The sequence below is a fragment of the Anthonomus grandis genome, chromosome 4 (assembly GCF_022605725.1).
Source record: "Anthonomus grandis grandis chromosome 4, icAntGran1.3, whole genome shotgun sequence".
In the NCBI taxonomy this organism is placed as follows: Eukaryota; Metazoa; Arthropoda; class Insecta; order Coleoptera; family Curculionidae; genus Anthonomus; species Anthonomus grandis.
The window spans coordinates 1,038,335-1,060,827 of record NC_065549.1 but is presented as its reverse complement, the minus strand read 5'-3'; the positions used below and the strand labels follow the sequence as shown (position 1 = coordinate 1,060,827).

Sequence of the window (22,493 nt, the reverse complement as noted above, 5' to 3'; positions counted from 1 at the left end):
ACCAGATCTAAATCCCTGCGACTATTTTCTATGGGGGTACCTGAAAAGTAAAGTTTATATTGAGAAGCCAAACAACGTAGAAAATTTGTTGAAAAATAGAATTAGATATGAAATTAGACGTATATCACCCGAAATAATTGATAGTGTTTTACATGAGTTTGTAAACCGTCTTGCTTTCTGCCAAGAAGTAAATGGGGATCAGTTTGAACACTTACAATACATTAATAACAGTTTTTACAGTTTATAACATTTTATCCTCCATTTTATCTTAATTTGTAAATAGACGTACTTACTTGCCTTTCTTGTTGGTTATATGTAAATATTTCTGAAACAGTTGAGTTTTGAGATAAGGTGTGTTATACGAAACTTGCTTGGAATTTCGCCTATATTTCATAAATGCAATTCATTTAAAAAAATGACCGATGACGTCATATCTTTTTTTTGTTCCACCCTGTATTCAAAAATTTATGTGAAATAATGCACAACTTAAAAAAAAATTGACGGGTCCCAGCGTTTTTTCAAAAAATCATGTCTCTAATTTTTATCGAACTTATGCGGAACTTTAGGCGGTCACTGTATGTCAGAAGATTTAAAAATGGAACGAATATAAAAGACAGTTTTGAAACTGGAAATAGTAGACCAGAAACTAACTTTTACTGAATTAACTTTGAATGGTAGGATACGAGAAAAAAAGGTCATTGAGATAGCTTGATAGTAAATGGAAGGATGTCCAGAGGTTGCAGTGGTACAACTATGAGTTTATTGTCTTGTTATATTCTTGCACTAATAAATATTTTCAATAAACAAAAATTTTGGTTTTTTTTTTAGTCTTAAGAAGCAGAAAAGTGCGAGTTCCAAGCAAATACTGATCAATCCAATTTTTTTTTTCTTATGAAACAATAATATTTTTTACGCTTTACATTTCCAACTTCTTTCAAAGACAAAGAGAAATTGTGAATTTATCTAGATAGAATTCTGCACTATGATACTTATTTAGGGTGTTTTTCAATGAACGAAAATATCGATGTTTCTTGTATAGTAATTAGACGCATCTATTTATCGCTTGAAGTCCTCTGTATACCTTTTAAACTAAACTGCCTTTGTATTACTCCTAAATAGTTAAATAATAATATTAAATAGCTCCTTAATAGTTAAAGTACACACTGAAATCATTTGATTTTAACAGTTGAAAGCTTATTCTTCTAATGCAGACATTATTTTAGTTGAAAAAACTAAAATCACCTATGAGACTACTAACCTTCAAAGTTTGATCAATCAAAACTTATTACTTGCCTCATATGGGGGAATTCCGCACAACGAGCACAAAAATATCGATGTTTCTTGTATAATAAATAGACGCATCTATTTATTTATCCATAAACAATCGCTCGAAGTCCTTTGTATACCTCTTAAACTAAACGGCCTTTTTTATTACTCCTAAATCTCGCACCCACACCTCCTGAAAAGCATCGCGGATGATTTACTATGACGGACGGCTCGGAATTATTCTAAAATAATGGCCGTAAATGCAATATAGTTATTATTTACTAGCCTGGGCTATAGATATAGTTTAAGGCTTTTCCAATAACCTCCATTAACTACTTGACAGACCGCGGCCATATGGATATTGAATATGGACTAACTATAACAGGTCTTATTTTATTTATGTATGTGTGTCTGTATTGGCACATTAGCACATTTGGCAACATTATCTATATATAGCTGTCATTAGTGTCAAGTTTGTTGTCTGTCAAACCTAATTGTTATAAAAGGCGATTTTAGTTTAATTGTAATTTTTTTCTTCTTTTCTATCCTAATGTGTCTCTAAATTACACAGAAATTATTTCAAATTTTAGTATAAGTTGATCTACGATAAATCGTTTTTTGACCTTCATTCAGGGTGTGAATTGTGGGCATTATGTTAAGAACAAAGCCCTAGTTTTCCTACCAATGAGTGACCGCTAATTTAATATATTAATATTTGCCTTTTTTTGGAAAAAAATATTTTATTTATTCCAGGCAGTTGAGCCTCAAAGCGTGTTTAATTGCCTGAACAATATTCAATAAATGCCTGGAATATTAAAAATGTAAAAGTGTCACATCTGTGTTTCGTAATCAGAATAACAGAAATAATTTTTTTTTTCTATTATTTTGATACTATACGCCTGGACTATTAAATAAAAAAAAAACCAACAGAGACAACGTTATATCATAGTGCGTTAGAGTGAGACAGCACGAGGCAAAAACTGACGAAGCGTTGCCAAATTTGTAGTCCGGGGGTCTATGTTCAAATAAGCGAGTGGTTTTTATACAAGTTTCTAGTTCTGTGTAGAATGATGGGTCGCATTTATTAGTTTTTCGACGTTTTGACATAGAAATAATCATCATCAGGATTTTTTCTCAGATGCTTAAAGAGTTGGAAATAGAGTTGAAAAATTATATTATTAATATTAATATTTAAGAAACAATTTGCGATAATATTTGAATAGCCAGTTTGTCACTCCTGACGTCATCCGACTAGGAGCTATCAAATGTCATAATTCATAAGACTGTTAAGTTTATCGAGTGTCATCACAAGTGATTTACTTACATCAATTTTTTTAAACCTATCTTTGGTATTACAAACCATCAAGTCTAACTTATCAAATAGTCCGTCCAAGTCCTAAAAACAGTAACTGAAACATAACCTCTAAAACGACATATCAAAATGGTGTTGATACAATAATTATTGTCACTAAGATACTTGGCAACATTGTCGTGCTTGTCAAGTGTCATTGTTGTCACATGGCCGTTTCAGGTCGCAATGTGTCAAATGTAAAAGTCTGATTCCTAAGATAATGCACAATTTTATTACACCTTCCTCTACTAAACATTAAATTTGGAGTTTCAGTCAAATCTATAGATGAAAAAAATAATTGGAACGTCGTCAAATATCATACGTCATTCTGTCAATGTAATGACCCTGTACAGTGGTTTTTTTAAAAAGTAAAACATAACCTCAAAGCCATGACGTTATTTTTGTCTGGCAGAACTGTCAGGAAGATACTTGGCAACATTTTAGTCAGTCAAATATCAGTGTCTTGTGTCATATGTCGGTATCTAACGGTCAAATGTAATAATTATTAAAGACGTGCATGTCAGTTTAATGTAATCAAAAGTGATGTATAAAAGTATAAATTAGTTATTTTTATTCATTTTTTGAATGCTATAAGATTTTAAAAATCATATTTCATTTTTAGGTTAAAAAACGACAGTCAATCCATGGATTTATGTAAGTACACTTTATTTACGTAACTTGATCTAATTCTTGTTCAATGTGCTGTCTACTTAGTTTGACATTCACGAAGTCAACTGGTTTCAAGGCCAAAGTACAACGTTGCCAATATGCCTAAACATTTCCAACTTTCAACACTTTTTACATCATTAAAAGCCTAATGATATTTCTACTCTATTATGAAACTGCACATAAATTCGGGTTCATAATACAATACCCTTTATAATACCAATATAATTTCCTCTTTAATACTGATAGCTAATTGTATGGCGACCAAATCAAATTTACTCAGTCATAAATTACGAGCGAAGCCTGAATCGTGCCAGGTTAAGTATCAGGGCCTTTGTCAAAGCACATTTTATCGTTTTTTCCTTATTAATTTTATTAGTTTCTTATGAGACAGCCGTTATAAAAACCCGATAATTTATTATGCTGTTCTCAAGCATATTATCTTTCACTCTTATACGTGTGGGTATTAGATTCAATTTCTTCAAAAACACTTAAAGCTTTATTAATAATTAAAAAGAAACAAGTACGGCCCTGTATAGTGTAAAATCGTGACAAGTCAAGGCAAATAAGGGTCGACTACTCCTATATATATATATAATTATAAGGGAATTAAAACGATCTAAAGGCGGTTAACGAGCAAATTGATTTTATAAAAGAGGCACGCGATATAATAACTCTCTCTCCTTGTGGGCGACTGAAAATGAAAATCTGTCAACGTTTTACCGAAACTTGTAATAAATTGCTATACGACGAAAATTGTTTTTTTTTTGAGTGGGAAAGAGAGAGAAAGGGCAATACTTTTGTTGCTATATGGCGGTATAAGCTTATGGTTTAATTGGAAAAAAATAGAGACACTTTATAAGCATTTTTTGTGATGGGTCTAACAATTTCCTCTAAAATCGCACTTTTCTTTATTTCTGGCTCTTAGTTTTTAAAAATTAAATAAATATGGAACTTCCAATATTTCGTCTACACATGATAAACATTAAGATTTCCCATAAAACTCAGGTAAATAGGCAAAATATTAATTTCACTCTTACCATCCCTGTTAGGCGCATTCCAATTTGAACCCCTTTAACAATGAATAATTCAAAAGCGAATTTATCGAACAATAAAACCGGGATCCCCCGATATCGACACACGAATAATATTTATAAGGTTTCGCGAAATACGCTAATACCCCCCGCGGTGTGTTTAAACCTAATTTACCCAGTCTTTTTGAATAATTCAAAATTCGGGAAGTGGCGGCAAATCAAAGCGACATATATCCCCATTATGGTTCATGAATTTTTTCCCGGTTTTTAGGCCCGTATACATGCACGCCGTTACCGGTTTACGTATATGGAAATCGGATTTTGGTCATCGGGTTGAGTAGTCGGTTGTTTTATTAATCATTCAGGTGTAATTGATGTGTGGAGTAGTTATTGCCTGAAATTGCATAAAAAATGTGGAAAATTAGAAAAAATGGGTTGAAAGTTAAATAATAAAATTAAGTAATAAATTATACCTGGAATAGAGTGACAAGTGACTTCAAAATCCAGGAACGCAAATTCGAATGAAAAATAAAAAAAACCCAAACTTTGATGCCCGATATATCGGCTTCTATGTTGATTTCGTCTTTGACGTCATAAAAACAGGAATATTTCAGGAAAATTATTTGAAATCCCTGGAACATATGAAATTATTTTAAGTACATGTAAAAACTGAAACCTTCATTAGTTTATTTAAGAAAAACGCCTGGACTAAACAAACATAGCTAACGTCGACCCGTTAACTTGTAATGGGTGCAAATGAGACAGAAATAGCGATGCACCAACGCCATTTCTCTCGTTTTATAGTCCAGGTGTAAAATGTAAATTTTTGTATTGTATTATTTTTATTATTTTTTCCCTTTTTTATACACATATTTAAATTATGTTTTTTTTTTGTAATTTATTTGAAAACTAATAAAAAATTAAATTTGATTTATGAATAACTCCTGGACTAAAAAACAGAGCCAACGTAGATGCATTAACTTGCAATGGCTGGAAATGAGACGGAAATAGGCGATGCACCAACACCATTACTCTCATTTTATAGTCTAGGTGTTTAATGTATAATTAAATATAATTTAATAATTTTTAAAAAAAATTTTTTTACTTATATATATAATTATTATTATGTGATTATGTATACTTTATTAAAAATGTATAAAAAATCAACTTTGATTAGATTATTTGAGAAAAACACCTGGACTAAAAAACAGAACCAACGTCGACTCATTAACTTACAGTGGGTGAAAGTGACATAGAAATAGCGATGCACCAATGCAATTTCTCTCTTTTTATAGTCCAGGCGTTTAATGTAAATTTTTTAACCGTATTATTTTTATTGTTTTTTTTTCTCTTTTTGTCCACATAAATTATGGGTTTTTCATGTTTTTGTAATTTATTTGAAAATTAATAAAAAAAAAATTTCTTTAGACACATACGAAAAACGCCTGGACTAAGATAACATCGACAAGATCAACATTTAGCTTGCAATGGGTGGAAGTGAGATAAAAATGGCGATGCACTAGTGTCACCTTTTTCATTTTATAGTCCAGGCGTTTATTAAGTAAATTTTTTTCATCCCATTATTTTTATTGTTTTTCTCTTTTTTTGTCCACGTGTTAGAATTATGCTTTTTCCTTTTTTTATAATTTATTTGAAAATGTATAAAAAATCAACTTTAATCGGATATGAAAAACGCCTAGACTGAGATAGCATCACCAACGTCAACCCTTAGCTTGCAATGGGTAGGGGTGAGACAAAAATACCGATATCTTATTGAAATCTCTTTTAAATTATAGTTCGTATGTGTAATGAACAACCAATAAAATTAATAATAAAATATAATAATAATAAAATCAATTTTGATTAGATTAATTGAGAAAAACGCCTGGACTAAAAAACAGAGCCAACGTCGACTCATTAACTTGCAGTGGGTGCAAGTGACATAGAAATAGCGATGCACCAATGCCATTTCTCTCTCTTTATAGTCCAAGAGTTTAATGTTCATTTTTTTATCGTATTTTTTTTCTATTTTTATCCACATATTTAATTTATGTTTTTTTTTTCTAATTTGAAATATATGAAAAGTAATAAAAAAAATAAGATTTGATTAGATTATTTATTAAAAGCGCCTTGAAGAAAACAGAGCTGACGTTGACATTCTGGGTGCGATTGAGACAGAAATAGCAATGCACCAGTGCCATTTCTCTCTTTTTATAGTCCAGGCGTTTAATGTAAATTTTTTTCACCGTATTATTTTTATAGTTATTTTTTCTCTTTTTGCCCACATAAATCATGGGTTTTTCATGTTTTTGTAATTTATTTGAAAATTAATAAAAAAATCTACTTTAGACACATACAAAAAACGTCTGGACTAAGATAACATCGTCAAGATCAACGCTTAACTTCCAATGGGTGGGGATGAGATAAAAATAGGGATGCACTAGTGCCACCTCTTTCATTTTATAGTCCAGGCGTTTATTTAGTACATTTTTTTCATCCCGTTAATTTTATTGTTTTTCTCTTTTTTTGTCCACGTGTTAGAATTACGCTTTTTCCTTTTTTTTTATAATTTATTTAAAAATGTATAAAAAATCAATTTTGATCGGATATAAAAAACGCCTGGACTAAGATAACATCACCTAGGTTGACCTTTAGCTGCAACGGGTGCGAGTGAGACAGAAAGAGCGATGTACCAGTACCATAGAATACCTAAAAAAATAACTGAAATGCCTGGAATAGTATGAAAAATTTCTCCAAGCACCTGGACTAAAATGATTCTAAGTGATTTTAAAGGCGTAAAATACAAAAAAAAATGGCAAAATCCCTAATGCTTGGAGAACATATAACTGTCGTATAAATAATATGTCGTCCCAATAAAATATGAAATATGTGTTGAAATGCCTGGGATATAATAAAAAAATTACTTTAAAGGTCAGATATAGAATATGAAGACAGAAAATGATAAGGGAATAAAATAAAGAAATAAAAACGACGCAAAACTCTAAAGAGAAATAATTTTCAATGCTTAAAAGACATATTATAGTGATTATAGTGACTCCAATAGAATCAATTAAAATGCCTAAGAAAAACGACATTTTCTAAATCTTTGAACGATATAGAAAATGAAATCAAGTGCCTGGAAAATATAAAAAGACTTGACTGATTTTTAAATCCTCAAATCACAATCGTGGCGAACTTTTTAGAGCTGCACTATATATAAAACAACTGTAAAAGAATCTCCAATTACTCGCGGATAACTATTAACTTCAGCCAGTAGAGTAGTGGGGTTAATCAAAAGGTAACTTAGTTAAAGACATCTCAGAGCCATCGGTGCTTCGTTCCTTATCCCGCCCAAGTAAATTAACGTTCACCCCGGGGGATTTCTAGAGGACGAGCGTCGATTATTAAAGCCAACAATGTTCGGTAACAGTTCAAAGTTTAACTACTGCATTAAGAGAAATCGAATTATCATTGAAATTGGTGGAGAAATGTGCACGTTGGGACAATTGACGACGTCCCCTTGAGTCTCTCTTTAGGATATACACTTGGCTTTCGCCTCTTTAACCAGAACTAGTTAATACTACTAGCACCAAGAAAACCTACTAATTAACAAAAAAAAAACAACTGTCAATAGATAAAAGATAAAGACGTCCATAAATCCGTTAATTTGAACATTATACGAGGCGTTATCGAAAAAACCATAGCTCGGAAACGTGTTATTCCATTAACCTTCGATGGTTCTTTCACCGTACGGCGGCGGAGTGTTCGATAAAACACGGTGAGGGCCCTTAATGGGGCCTTTTATAATAATAACTAACCCGTGTAATAATCGAGAGACAGTCCGCCTACGCGGACCTATCAACTTGTATGTCTAAATAGGAGTTGCGTGTGAATTGTCTTAGAATTTCAAGAGTAAAGTGTATTTTTCATAATGCATTACGACTTACGGACTATTTTATTTATTTATTTACAGTCAAGGCTCTCTTACAACTCTTTTTTTCTCAAATTTTTGGAAATTTTTTGGAAATTTTGAAATTTTTTTTTATCACCTGGTTCTCTATTTAAATTCATTTTTTGAAAATAGAGAAAATTTAGAAATTTATGGGATCTTTGCGATTTTAATTAGAAAATCTGGAAGAAACTCTTTAAAAATCGCTGTTATGGTTAGCCCATAACTGGGTTTATTGGACCAATAAATGGCTTTTGAGGACTCGCAAATTTAAGGGTGAGTCCCTAAAAGAGTTTATTGTGAGAATAATTGGGTTACTTGGTTAAAGATCAGTATTCAAGGGAAGGGTGCTGAAAGTCGATTTGGTATAGGGATTTACTGGAAGGAATTCATGGAAGTGAAATATTTTCAGTAATGGGCGATTTTTGATTGTTTTTTTTAATAAATTCCTGGCGGCTTATGTTGGAATAATTGGAAATTTGGTAGTGAGGAGGAATTTTTTTCCATATTTTTTCCAGTCTATGTGAGCCTGGACTTTATTCTTTATTAAATTAATAGTGTGCTTAAAAAACCATAAAGGATATTGGTTCAGTGTAAAAACATTCGACGATGCGATCTACATCCTGAGTTAAAAATAAATCATTTCACTGTAAAGAACGAACCTTTTCATTAACAACTGTATAGTTTGCCTTAATAAAATTTACCTTGTGATAAGAGTTACATCTAATTTTTTTTCCATAATTTAAGTTAATATTTACCTCCAACGACGTATGGTGACTATACTCAGGCACGGAATTAGTACCTACAACTAAAACTAAAATTCTATTCCTTGAATTCAAAACATAATTAAATTGTTAAGGAAGTAAAAAATTTACTACATGGGTCAGTGGCGTTATCAGAATTTAGTTTATTGTTACGCGACTAGGATAAATTAGGCAAGATAAAATCACCTAGCAATAAAACTTTTTCATTACTTTTGACAAGAAATGTATCTAGTTATTCGAAGATGCATGAAGGGGGGACATAACCAGTATTCAATTGTATTATTGGTGTATGTACATTTTAATACTTTTATCGGTTGATTTAAGAAAAAATTCCCTCATTTTTAGTTAATTTGCAATTTTCATCAATGGTCCTGCAGCACGCAAATTATTGAAAACGTTTTCTGTGCATATCACAAATATAGAAATAAAATCCTTGTTTTTGTATTTTTGGTAACAATTTAATAATTTCACCCTAACACAATTAATCAATCCTTTCTTAAAACCGCGTATATATGCATATCTATACGTAAACATCCATGGGCATGACGCAGCTACAGCTACAGCTACACAGCGATTTACATTCGCGCTATGCGGCTGCTGCGGCATATTTATTAAGCGTTGACAGGCCGGCTAGAAGTTTCACCCCATCCCATTTCGTGATTTAGTCACAATGTGACCCCCTCTAGCCCTCCCTTGATAAGTTTTTATCCCCCCAAGGAAAACTTCGACGCTCGGCCTTGTCTTTCTACTTATTTATGGTCTTATTTTGGATGCACTGTTGTATTGTTCCGATTTTATATGGGTTATATATTCTCTTAAATTGAGACGTTTTAGTCGAATATTGTTAAGGCAGTTAGAAAATTCATTTGTAGTATAATTTAAACTTTTACCTATTATAAAGTTAGTAAAAAAAAAGTGCAATTTTAAGGTCGTTTAGGCAGTGAAATTGTAAATAAAGTTGATCTAACTCTTGATATATGATAATCATTTTTTGGTCTTATATTATGTTGCTGAAAGTTGGTAAATTAAAATTAAATTTGCCTTAAGAATATTCCGCTTCATAGGAAGCCATTTTCATATTTGAAGCATCTAATTGATAGACATATATTTACTATTACTTCCTAACAGCATGACATAAGCAATTTAAGTAACAAAATATAATTGTATTGTATACTAACATTTTAGTACATTTAAACAATCAGTTAGAAATTCTCCAAAAAAAAAAAAGAACTTTCTTAGCAATCTTTTCACAAATATAATTTACAAGACCATGAAAATTTAATTGTTGATCTAAGATAACTCCTAAATAATTTATTTTACTGTCAAAGTGAAGTTTTGATTTATTAACTATATACCTGGGAGGGTTAAAAACGTTGATGTCTATGGTATAACAACTGATCCCCCTTGCAGCTATTATGATGCGGGTTTTTATTTTAAAGAGAAAACTTGGGAACAGTTAACGGATGCAACTCAGCCTAAACCCACTAACTGACCTATTTTAGCATTAAACGCGATCCCTACGCCGCGCCGCCTACCTGTCCAGCGCACCTGGTATCATAAATATTTAATTTGGTAATCGTATTCCTGGATTTCGTCGTTGCAATTGTAGTTTGCTTAATTTTTATTAAGGAAATTAGTATTAAGTAGTGGCACGCCTATAGAGGCTCCACCTCTCTCATGTTCCCATTGAGTAAAAGATGAGCTTTGTTATAGAAATGGGCGTGTATGCTCAGTGGCGTGTCTGTAAACACTTACATAAATTTTTATTTTATTTTGTCATGAGTGTACTCGATTATATCATCCAGAATGCTCATTCTAACGCCCTTCCCGAATGTTCCAGCCTTATATACAGAAAGAACGTTTAGTCCAGTCCACGAGGAGAACCACCCCTTTTCTAGTATCTTTCTATACAATGTCTTATTTTATAATTTATTTATTTATTTATTTATTTATTTATTTATTTATTTATTTATTTATTTATTTATTTATTTATTTATTTATTTATTTATTGCTCATCAAATACCACTGTTGGCTCCACAACTTGTCGTTAAAGGTCTGACATTGTTGTTACTTGATCAGAATATACCTTTTAGACCTTCTGGTTTTACGTTTTTATAGGGATTAGATCTTTCAACCTTTAACCCTTTCTTTAGGGACATCGACAGTCCCCTTTCTTTTTAACTGGTGGTCTTGAAGTTCAGGTCAAAGAAATCAAAGAAAATCTCTGCTAAAGAAATTAAAAATTTTTTACGGTAAAGTGAAATTACCCTTTGATTTTCCATTAAACTTATTGTATGTGTAAAAGAACTCCTTTCGGGAAAGTTTCGTCGTTGTGTTCGGTTGGTATTAGGATGTAAATATCTTAGAAGCCTAGCGCCTATATAAATATTGTTAGGTTATTGTTAATCAGTCAAAAGTTTCAAAATGTTTTGAGTTCTAGAGGTTATAGAAACAAAAATATTTGTAATAAACTCAGACGGTCTTAAAATTTCTTTTGTGACGAAAAAGTAAATTATTTTTCCAAAAAAAATTGAAATTTTTAACAAAATATTTCATGAAAACTGTTTCATCAAACTATAGCAGGCGATCTTTCAAATTTCTTACAATTTTACGTAGAATCCAAAAACGTCATATAATATAGGGTGTCTCATTTAAAATAACGTTAAAGTTAGGACCTACTTTCGGTCCGGAATAAAAACATAGATGCCAACTTTTATGTTATAAAATAATATTAATTAATTAAATCATAAAAGTGCAAACCATGTCCCAAATAGTTTTGCCTCAATAGCATCTGAAAGTTAAAAAAAAGTCGATTTTCAATCAAACATATCTTAAAAACTGTTGCATCAAACTATGGCATGTAACTCCTCAGAATTTTATGTAGATTCTGAAAATGTAATAAAATATAGTGTATCCCATTTAAAATAACGGAGTTAGCTAAAACACTCATATTGACAATAAATAGAATTAATTTTTTTTTTCATTCCACCGTTAACTGCTTATAGCAAAGAAATTTTTTTATAGAAGTGACTCAAAGTTGAACGGTAGCTGTACACAGGTTAAAGTGAAAACAAATTTTATTAAGCGATTTAATAATAACTTGTTGAATATTAATTTTACAAGAGCATGTTTTGATGCCGTTTAGTTGTTACAGCAATAATTTACTTCAATGCACTTCTATTAAATATAAATCATAACTATATAATTAACTATAGAAATAAGATAATCTTATCAAATTAAAGAGCTTGGAGTAGTAGGTGACAAGCACCTTAAATGTGATCACCGTCCTGAATATGTGTCGAAAAAACTGAGATCTCCTATACCGACATTCCATAAACTTCCATAAGTTTTTTAAATAGGACAGGCTTTATCCATCAAGATTACTCTTTGACAAATCTGAAATTTTTAATAATTGACAACTTTACTTTCAAAAATTGCAAATAAAATTTTCCTTAGTAGCCTAGTATTGGTTAAGCCTAAAGTTATGTAAAAAGACTCAAAAGTCAACGGTCATTTACGTATTTGTCACATGTACAATATATTCTTTTGAACGTAGGTTAAAGTATTTCCATCATTGATGTGGAAAAATACTTAAAGAAATTTCGTTTTTTTTTCCTTTTTTAGTATGGTTTATTTGATAAATATTTATTTTTTGTTGTACTTTGTTAAATGGTTAAATACTAAATCAGATATTTATCTCTAGAGTGATATTAAATATTTACTTTGTTTAAACCATTAAAAACAGGCTCTTTCAATATAAGTCATTTATCTTTACAGTAATTCTTAATAACGTATCTCAACAGTGATTCTAAGATTCATGTTTCCGAAACAAATAAAAAAGCTTGATTCTTATATGCCTGTAACAAATAAAATACTTATCTGAGCTGCGATTTTAAAGATTCAACATCTGTTTGTAGTAAATAATTTTATGTTTATGAATTTCGCAAAATATGTATCTATTTGTAAAATATCTATTTTATTCTCGTACATTCACATGAGGCTCCTCTTGTGGGTATGAATCTTTGTATTTATTGTTAAATTGAGTTAAAATATTTTTAGTTTTCTAAGGTCGACGTTAATTTTTCGTATATGAGTGTCGCTAATGTACTTAAAGTAAGTCGTTTAGATTTAAAATTTTTATTGTAAGAAAAAAACCTTTTTCATAATAAATGCCACTATTATTATTATTATTATTATTATTATTATTATTATTATTATTATTATTATTATTATTATTATTATTATTATTATTATTATTATTATTATTATTATTATTATTATTATTATTATTATTATTATTATTATTAATTTCAATATTTAGCATAAACTTTGTCTTTGATTTATATTTATATATTTTTAAAATACTTGTAGCTTCGATGATATACAAAGTCAAATCTATATCGTCTAAAATTACGTCTACTATATTCGAAACATTTTTTTAAAACATTATAGATATCGTTTATATAAATAACAAACAACAACAGTCCAAGAACACTACCTCGTGATATTTTATTTGAAAACCTTTGTCCTATTCATACTCTATTATACCTCTTATCCAAGTATGATTTAATCCGGTCCTCCGGATTATTCTTAATAGGAATATTAAAGTCTATTGTCTCCAAAGCACGTTAAAGATCCACAAATACACTAATTTGACTTCGTTATTATCATTTTTAAAGATAAAGGCAATAAATTAATTGGTCGAGAGTATGTAGGATTCACTAAATATATTTAAATCATTACACTACTTTTAATTAATCAATTGGCATTTTTTCAGTTGATAGGCACGAATTAATTAAATGTAATAATGTCTATCCAAAGTCACTAAATAAATACTTTAATAATTTTACATTAAGCATACTATCACTAGTTTTTTCAATTTTTTTAGCTCGTGACAAATTGATATTTTTAAAATGTGAAATTTGTATATTCGCAGAATTAGTTGTATTCGAAGTCTGATTCAATACTTGAAAAAATAAGAAAAATATAGTTCTCATTTTTTGTTCTGTATTTTCTTCTCTGTTGGACTTAAAAAATTAAATTCGATTAAAAAAATAATTTCCTAAAATGTCAAATTGATGGGTTCTAATATTTTTCACCTCTCGTGTTGTTAAAATTCGTAAAAACTTTGAGACCGCCAACATAACATCGGTGAAAAATTTATAGAACGTTCATTTCGTCATATTTCACCCGAACGATGAATGTCCCAACCGCGAATATACGGAACGAAAATTAAATTTAAAAATCTGATTTATATTCGTACCGATATCGAAAATATGCCCTGGTCCTTTCGCTTTTTCAGGCGTTTAATTTGATTTTTTTAAATTTTATTTCGTTAATTCAATGTAAACGGCGCAGACATCAATCAGGGGGCTTTTTGGCAAATTGGTCTTGAGGCATTTTCCTGGGTTTCCTTTGGCTCCGACGTCTGTTTTTTTTTCTTCTTCTTCTTTTTTAGTGGAAATCTTGCCGGTGGGAAGCTTTTACGGTTCGAGTTTTAGGATTTATTTTGCCAGTTTTCCTTCCCTACTTTTTATGCAGCTTGATTTAAATGAAACCGTAAAAAATCCTCTAGATAACCAAAATTATTTTTCATGGATTTGAAGTATTCTGGGCAATTAACAACATTTTTAATAATTTTTTTTTGGAGAGGCAGTTTAAGTAGTTTTTCCAATAGCTGTAGAGATTTTTCTTACGCTTCAAGTTCCTTTTCCAGACATTTTTAGCTCCTGGAACATTCACTCTCTAAGTATTTTCCAGATAGTATATTTTAAATTTTATCAACCTTGAATCACAGCAAAAAAATAATTAAAGCAACCAATAAAAGATCCAACAAAAATTAATTAATTAATTCTACCCTTAAAATGGTTCGATCAAACTACATCCTCTGACTGTAGAATTCAATAGTGTTCCATTTAATATAAATAAAATAGACGTAATATTAAAATACACACCCTGTATAAAGTATCCCTAAAAACGATCCATCCACTATTTTTCGATTTAATTTTAACGTAAAATGATCAGCGAGTCAGTTGAATTCATATGCGTAAAATTAATTAACGGAAAGAAACCGTTTTCCAGAATGATGTTTGCTTTTATGTTTCGGTGAAATTTAATTTCGTTTGTCGCGCCAAGGGATGTAATTAATATGAAAATTTGCGCCTTTTCGAACGTATATACATATAACTTGGTTACAGTTGCTCATTTTAATGAGTTAAAAAAGCCGAAAGTTTAGGGTTCTTTTCAACGTCAATTAATTTTAAAAATAACTTCTAAATTTGGGGTTTTATTAATAATTATTATGAAATTAATGTGATCACAGTACAAAGTTGTTTTTTTCTTTACCAAATATTGGCCATAAAAGTCGTGTTAAGGTCGTTTCTTTTTAAGATGTAAGGTATAATTAAAAAAGACACAATTAAGGGAAACTATGGCGGATATCCAGTTAACAAGATTATGATTTGAATGCAACAATTTTATTACTTTGAAATTTTATTATATAAGAATCCAACATCGAAAAAATCCCCTAAATCCGCCTCTGAAGAGAGTGAAAACCATATTTTTGTATATAAAAGTCACGAGACTATAATCTCCTAAAGCCCAGATATAATCAGTTGAGAGAAAAACCAGGCCCGGGTTTAAAAATTTATAGGCCCTAATAAAAACATCACAAGCAACACATCATATATTATTAACGTTAAATATAGGTTAATTCAACGATTTTTTAATGATTTAATTTTTGGTTTTGGTATATTTATCACTTGTATATGGTCAAGGTATATTTATTAGAATATATTATATCATATACGATTCAGTTTACAAAAAGGAGAAATTTTCGGAATTCGATTACTATACCCCAAATATTTGATTAAATTCTTCTGAAAAATCACTGTTTTTCATTCATATTATCCAATATAAAAACGTTATTTTTATATTAAATATTTATACATAAAAATTAGACAATTTTAAATAAACAGTCTTATTGAATGACATATTGAATATATGTTTTCTGGAAAAAATATTGCTGTGATAAATATCGTCAAAAAATGACCCAATTTAAAAGAAACAACATAATTTTATTACCATTATTTAATATCTCTTAGAATGAGATAGCAACGTAAACAACAGGATCTAATTATATTCAGTTTGTTTTCTATTTATATAATGTCCAATAAGGAATCATTACTTCTTAACCCTAGACAACTTAGCTGGCTCAGATATAATCTGATTATTTATATGTATATTAATAAATATTTAATACAAAAACAGTGCAAATATATTAGATCATATGGACAAAAAACGGTGTTTTTTTAAAGGAATTTCTTACTGGGCAAATGTTTGGGGTGGGTGGGGGGGGTAAGGATTTTATTAATAAAAAACAATATTTTTGCAATTTAATAACTAATAGTTTAAAATAGTATAAACACAGCGGTATTAGTTTGAATAATATTATGGACGGGATTAGATTGTTTAGTTGATTTAGTCGATTGATTAGTTGAATAAATAAATAATAAACGATAATAATATATGATATGTTGCTTGGAAATAAAACAAAAATTATTTTGTTTCTTACAGGCACTCCTGGACTAAGAATTCTATTATCTTGATGTTCTATAGGCTTATTTTAAGGTTATCTACCTATTAAAATTAAAAACGTTCAGTAAAAATTACATTAAAATTTATAGTATGAAACAAATATAATGAATAACATAAAACAAGAACTTTTCTGGTCCATGCACATCATGTTAAAAGCAGGGATTTTGCAAAATAATTTTTTACTGGTAAGTTGTTTGGGGTGGGTGGGGGGTGCAAGGGTAGTATTGATAAAAAACGTTTTTAATACATAAAATATTTGCCTTAAAAGAAATAATTCACTCTCTCAGGTATACAGTAAATTAACTATAATTTATATTATTTTTTATTTTTAATACGTAATCAGTTAGACACAGCATGGAAAGCTTTGCATAGTTTTTATCAAATCATTTTTTTCAGAATTTCCTTAGTAATAACAAAGTTTTTTCTCTAAGGTAATTATTTTCTGCGAAAAAAAAAACGTTTTTCATTATCCTAACCCTTCCAAAACCCCCCCACCCACCCCAAACATTTGCCCAGCAAGAAATTCTTTAAAAAATCACTATTTTTCGTTTATAAAATCCAATCTAATAGCACTGTTTTTGTATTAAATATACAGGGTGTTTCAGAACTTTGGGATCAAACTTCTGGGGGTTGTTCAGTGCAACAGAAGAATCCATTTGAGTATAGGAACCCATGTCCGGAAATGCGTTACTATACGCAACTACGGCCCTAAGACGCGTTAAAATTTTTATACAAAACATTAATTACCTAAATAGGATCTGCTGCATTTATTTTTACCTTTTGTACATGATACCATAACAACAATTGTTTAAAATCAACGCTTATCAATGTCATGTTTAAAAATTTTATACCTTACAATTTTTAAACATTTATTGCTAATGGAAAGCTTTACCAATCAAGATTTGGCGGATATGCATTTGGCATACGGAGCAACAAACTGCAATGCACGAGCAGCATCGCGGTTGTATCATGAACGTTTTCCCGAACGACAGGATCCTGGATACAAAAAGTTTATTGCGGTTCATCGGCGCGGCGGCTCGCTGAGACAGGCATGTTTAAGACCAAGATGCATGATACTGGTGTTGCATGAACCGTAAGAACGGTCGAATTTGAAGAAGAGGTGCTTCAGCGAGTTGCCAATGAACCATCAAATAGCACACGTCGTCGTTAATCTTCCAAACTGACGTATCTCATAAAAATGCGAATTTGTGATTTTTACAGCAACTTGCTTCTAAATAAGTAAATTTTCATCTCACAAAGTAGCGTAACTCAATTCGCATTGGTTCGTTGGTAAAATGAAAGACATTTTGTCATATATCAAAATATTTTACATTTTAGTTCTCACAAACAGACGTAAGTCGAGATACGTCAGTTTGTGAGATATTTATTTTTTTAAACATATCCAACCACTTCAGGCGTAACTCAGTTTACGAGTTCTGACAGGAATAATAATCCAAGTGCGTAATCTTTGCAGACTGGATAAAATGCGGTGTTAGATAGTCAGTTTGTTGCAGCGTGCAGTTGTTGCTTGTTGTAGTTGATTTCAAGTTTACGATTGTACTGTTTTTATGATGGATGTGCTTGTGTTGTGGAAAGACGGGACAAAAAATGTCGTCTTTTCTAAAGAACTGTTATTTAGTGGACAATTAAAAATAGGCACTAAGGTTAAAATGTATTATTCCAATAAGTGGTATAGTGGAAAAATAATAGATACTGACGCCGACTTTCCTGTAAAAACTAAAAAATGTTCAGGTAAGACAGTGTGTAATATTTTGGTATTAAGGTGTAATAATTTGGCAATAAGACGCTTTGCAGTTTTTAATTTCACGTTTTATAATATCTCGACTAAAGCCTGCTTTTGCTATTGTTGGGAGGAATGTGCTAGCAAAACGGGCTCATCCGAAATAGCAACTTGCGTAAATAAAGCATTGCAAAGTTACGATGATCAAGGAGTGAAACTAGTATCTATGTATTGCGATGGTTGTAGCGGCCAGAATAAAAATAGCATCATGGCTACAATGTTACTCTATACAGTTTTGCATAATAAAAATCTAGAAGAAATAACCCTAAGATATTTTGAGTCGTATTATGGCCAGAACAAGGAGACTCTACGCATAGTACTATTTCACATGCTGTGTCCCATGCTGGTAACATTTTCGTGCCCTCTCAGCTATATCCAGTCTTCAGACTTGCCAGAAGACAACATCCTTACCAAGTTAACCCCCTTGAATTTACTGATTTTTTGGACTTTAAAGGCCTTTCAAGAGATTTAAGACTTCTATCGGTAAAAACTGGAGAGCAGATAAAATGGATGGAGATTATGGTAATTAAGGTGAGCAAAAATTCTCCTCATGAGATATTTTTCAAAACAAGCCATCTTGAAGAAAAATACAAATCATTGTCACTTAAACGCCTTAAAGTCAACCTTAACAACGTATATCCTGGAAAGCTGAATTCAGAACCTATTAAAGTATCCAAGGAGAAGTTCTCCGATTTTCAAACATTCTGTATTGGTCAGACTTCCATAATAAGACTGGAAGAGCACAAGAACTTCTATCGTTCACTTCCACATTAAATAGGTCGCAACTGTGTTATTTGTTTATTTTTCGTTCTTGACAGTAGGCAGTGGTCTTAAGAATGACCTTTTTATTTTTTGTTATCTACAGTATTATTCTTAGGATGAAGTTTATCTATTTAAAAAAAAATCTTTGTTCAGTTTGTTTTTTACTACTTTTTTATGAATAACTTTTCATACAAGTATGCGCGTTTCTTGGTTTAATTTTGAATTGCAATAAAAAACTTTTTAATACAAACAAATGTTTTTTAATTTCGTTTTATTTGCCCGAAGCGATGTATTATCTAAAGAAAAAATGGGCGTTAATGATTTTAATTTAGATATTTTGGTCTCACAAATAGTTGTATCTGAAATTATTCAAAAAATTTAAGAAACCGAAAGTTTTTAATCTTAACGCTCTTAGACAGTTTAAAGTAAACATATTTTTCCTTTATATAAATTAAAAATATGTTCATTTAACTAAATTATTAGTCCCCAATTTTACAGCCTAATAATCAATAAAACTTAAATCTGCTCTCCTGAACAATTAGGAAAAATGAGATACGTCAGTTTGGAAGATTAACGACGACGTGACGTCGCTAAGAATATGAATACGAGTAACGCTTCTGTCTGGCGGGTACTACACGAGCAACAACTCCATCTTTACCACTTCCAGAAAGTTCGAGGTATGACTGCAGCCGATTGTCATCCTATAGAGTTCAATTTTGTCGATGGCTTCTGGATCACATCATTGCACAACCAAATTTTTTACGATATGTTTTGTGGGCCGATGAACCCTCTTTCACAAGAGACGGTATTTTTGATAATAGGAATAACCATGTTTGGGACGAAGATAATCCTTATGCAATTTTTCCAAGAAAACATCAGAATCGTTGGTCTGTCAACGTATGGGCAGGCATTGTTGATGATTATTTAATTAGGCCATAACCTTCTATCGGAACGGTTAACAGGACCTATTTATCTGCGTTCTTGGAGGAAGTTCTCCCTGAACTCCTTGTAAGTGTTCCACTAAACGTTAGATAGCAAATGTGATTTCAGCATGACGGAGCGCCGGCTCACTTTGCTGTACAAGTACGCGAGTATTTGGCTCAACGGTTTGGGCACCGTTGGATTGCTAGCGTCGATTTTTTCTTGTGGGGACATGTAAAGCCTTTAATCTACGAAACTCCAGTAGTTACAGAGCTAGACTTAATTGGACGAATAACAGCAGCATTTGAAATCATGTGCGGCGTTTAAATCACAGAAGACATTTTGAACAATTGTTGTGATGGTATCATATACAAAAGGTAAAAATAAATGCATCAGATCCTATTTAGGTAATTAATATTTTTTCTAAATTTAAACGCGTCTTAGGGCCGTAGTGACGTAGTGACACATTTACGGACATGGGTTCCTATACTCAAATGGATTCTACTGTTGCACTGAACAACCCCTAGAAGTTTGATCCCATAGTTCTGAAACACCCTGTATACAATATAATTATATCAAATTGAAATAAAGAAACAAACAAAAATGATACCAGCCGTTATTCATGCGTATTATTTTATAAAACAATGATTTTTGAATACAATTTTTTACTGGTAAGTTGTGGGGGTGGGTGGGGGGGTAAGGGTAGTGTAAATGAAAAACGTTTTTTTTTGCAGAAAATAATTACCTTAGAGGAAAAACTTTCTAATTTACTAAGGAAATTCTAAAAAATACCATTCAAAAAGACTGATTTGATAAAAACTATGCAAAGCTTTCCATGCTGTGTATAAGTGATTACGGATTAAAAATAATATAGAATAATATAAATTATAGTTAATTTACTATATACCTGAGAGAGTAAATTAGTTAATAAATAAAATTATTTCTTTTAAGGCAATTATTTTATGCAATAAAAACGTTTTTTATCAACACTACCCTTACACCCCCCACCCACCCAAAACAACTTACCAGTAAAAAATTCTTTTGCAAAATCCCTGTTTTTTAACATGATGTGCATGGACCAGAGAAGTTCTTGGTTTATATTATATAGTATATTTGTTTTATACTATAAATTTTAATATAACTTTGACAGAACGTTTTTAATTTTTATAGGTAGATAACCTCCTTTAAAGAAGCCTATAGAAACATCTTGACACTCTGTACAGGGCCGTATCTGGACCAAAATTAGGCAGTGAATTTGAGATATTAGGGATAAAAAAAACTTTAATTTATAAATAGGTTTTACTAAAAGAAGATACCAGTTTAAACTAAAAAACACATTTAACAACGTTAAAATTTTAAAAATAGTAATTATAATAACAACTGAATATTTCTTTGTTTTCCCTTAAAAAAGGATTTAAGATCTCTATGCACGCTTAAAAGGGCAATAGTCCTGTTAGCCGCTCCTGATCAGTTAAATTGCGCAAATAGTCTTTTAAACGCCTTAGCGATGAAAATGATCGTTCTGATGAGGCTGTAGATACAGGTAACGTAGCAAGAATTTGCAACAGAGTATGAATATTGGGAAACAAAGATGGATTACATGCTGATAATGCATCAAGAGCATTTTTTGGCCTTTCTGCTTGAGGCAGCTTAATCCATTTTTGTTTCCACAACTGTAGTTCGGCAGATAACGTATCTAGGTCCAAAAATTCCTCATATGGTAACAAGTCTTCCATTTTTACTATGTGTGCTTCGCACATATTTGGTACTAGACAATATAACAATGAAAGTGATTTTTCGTGATTTGCAAATCTTGCAGATTTCCATCAGTTCTTCTATAAATTGATCAAAAAAAGGAATTGCAACTGTGATTCGAAAATATTCCTCTGCAGTAGCTACCATGGCATTAGAACGATTCTGCTGTCGTGAAACTATTCTAGGTATTTTTATGCATTCTTCATCATCTATAGACTTTATAATAGCTTCAGATTTTTTACAAATATTTTTGAATTCTTGATCTATATTCAGTCTCATATTCCTGACCTGACTAATAACAGTATTCACATGCTCAACAGCGCTAAATAGATCAAAATCCACAGTCTGGAGAATTCTGCATAACGGTAGAGTAAAAGCAAATAAAGTGGACGCTGTTAACATACTGATAATAAACTCACTGGTGCAAAGCTTTTGAAGAAGTTTCGATGTCTCTTACTTGTTTTAGTTCTTCTAATGTTTCAAAAATGGGTTTAAAAACTTCAGTAAACCTAATTAGTCCATCATGATTTTCCACCCACCGAGTTTCACACATAGATGTTAACTTAGTCCATTTACTATTTGGAACATGTTCTTTAATTTTATTTTTTAATATCTCAGTGCGCATAGC

At 30.9% G+C, this 22,493-nt stretch overlaps 1 protein-coding gene across 1 annotated transcript in view; it reads left to right on the top strand.

Moving 5' to 3' along the window:
• LOC126734913 (protein madd-4) overlaps positions 1–22,493 on the top strand; it is a 531,919-nt gene that overhangs the window by 50,102 nt on the left and 459,324 nt on the right. The window contains exon 2 of the mRNA XM_050438751.1: positions 3,240–3,271. The gene's annotated coding sequence lies outside the window, so the exon portion shown is untranslated. The remainder of the gene's footprint in view (positions 1–3,239; positions 3,272–22,493) is intronic.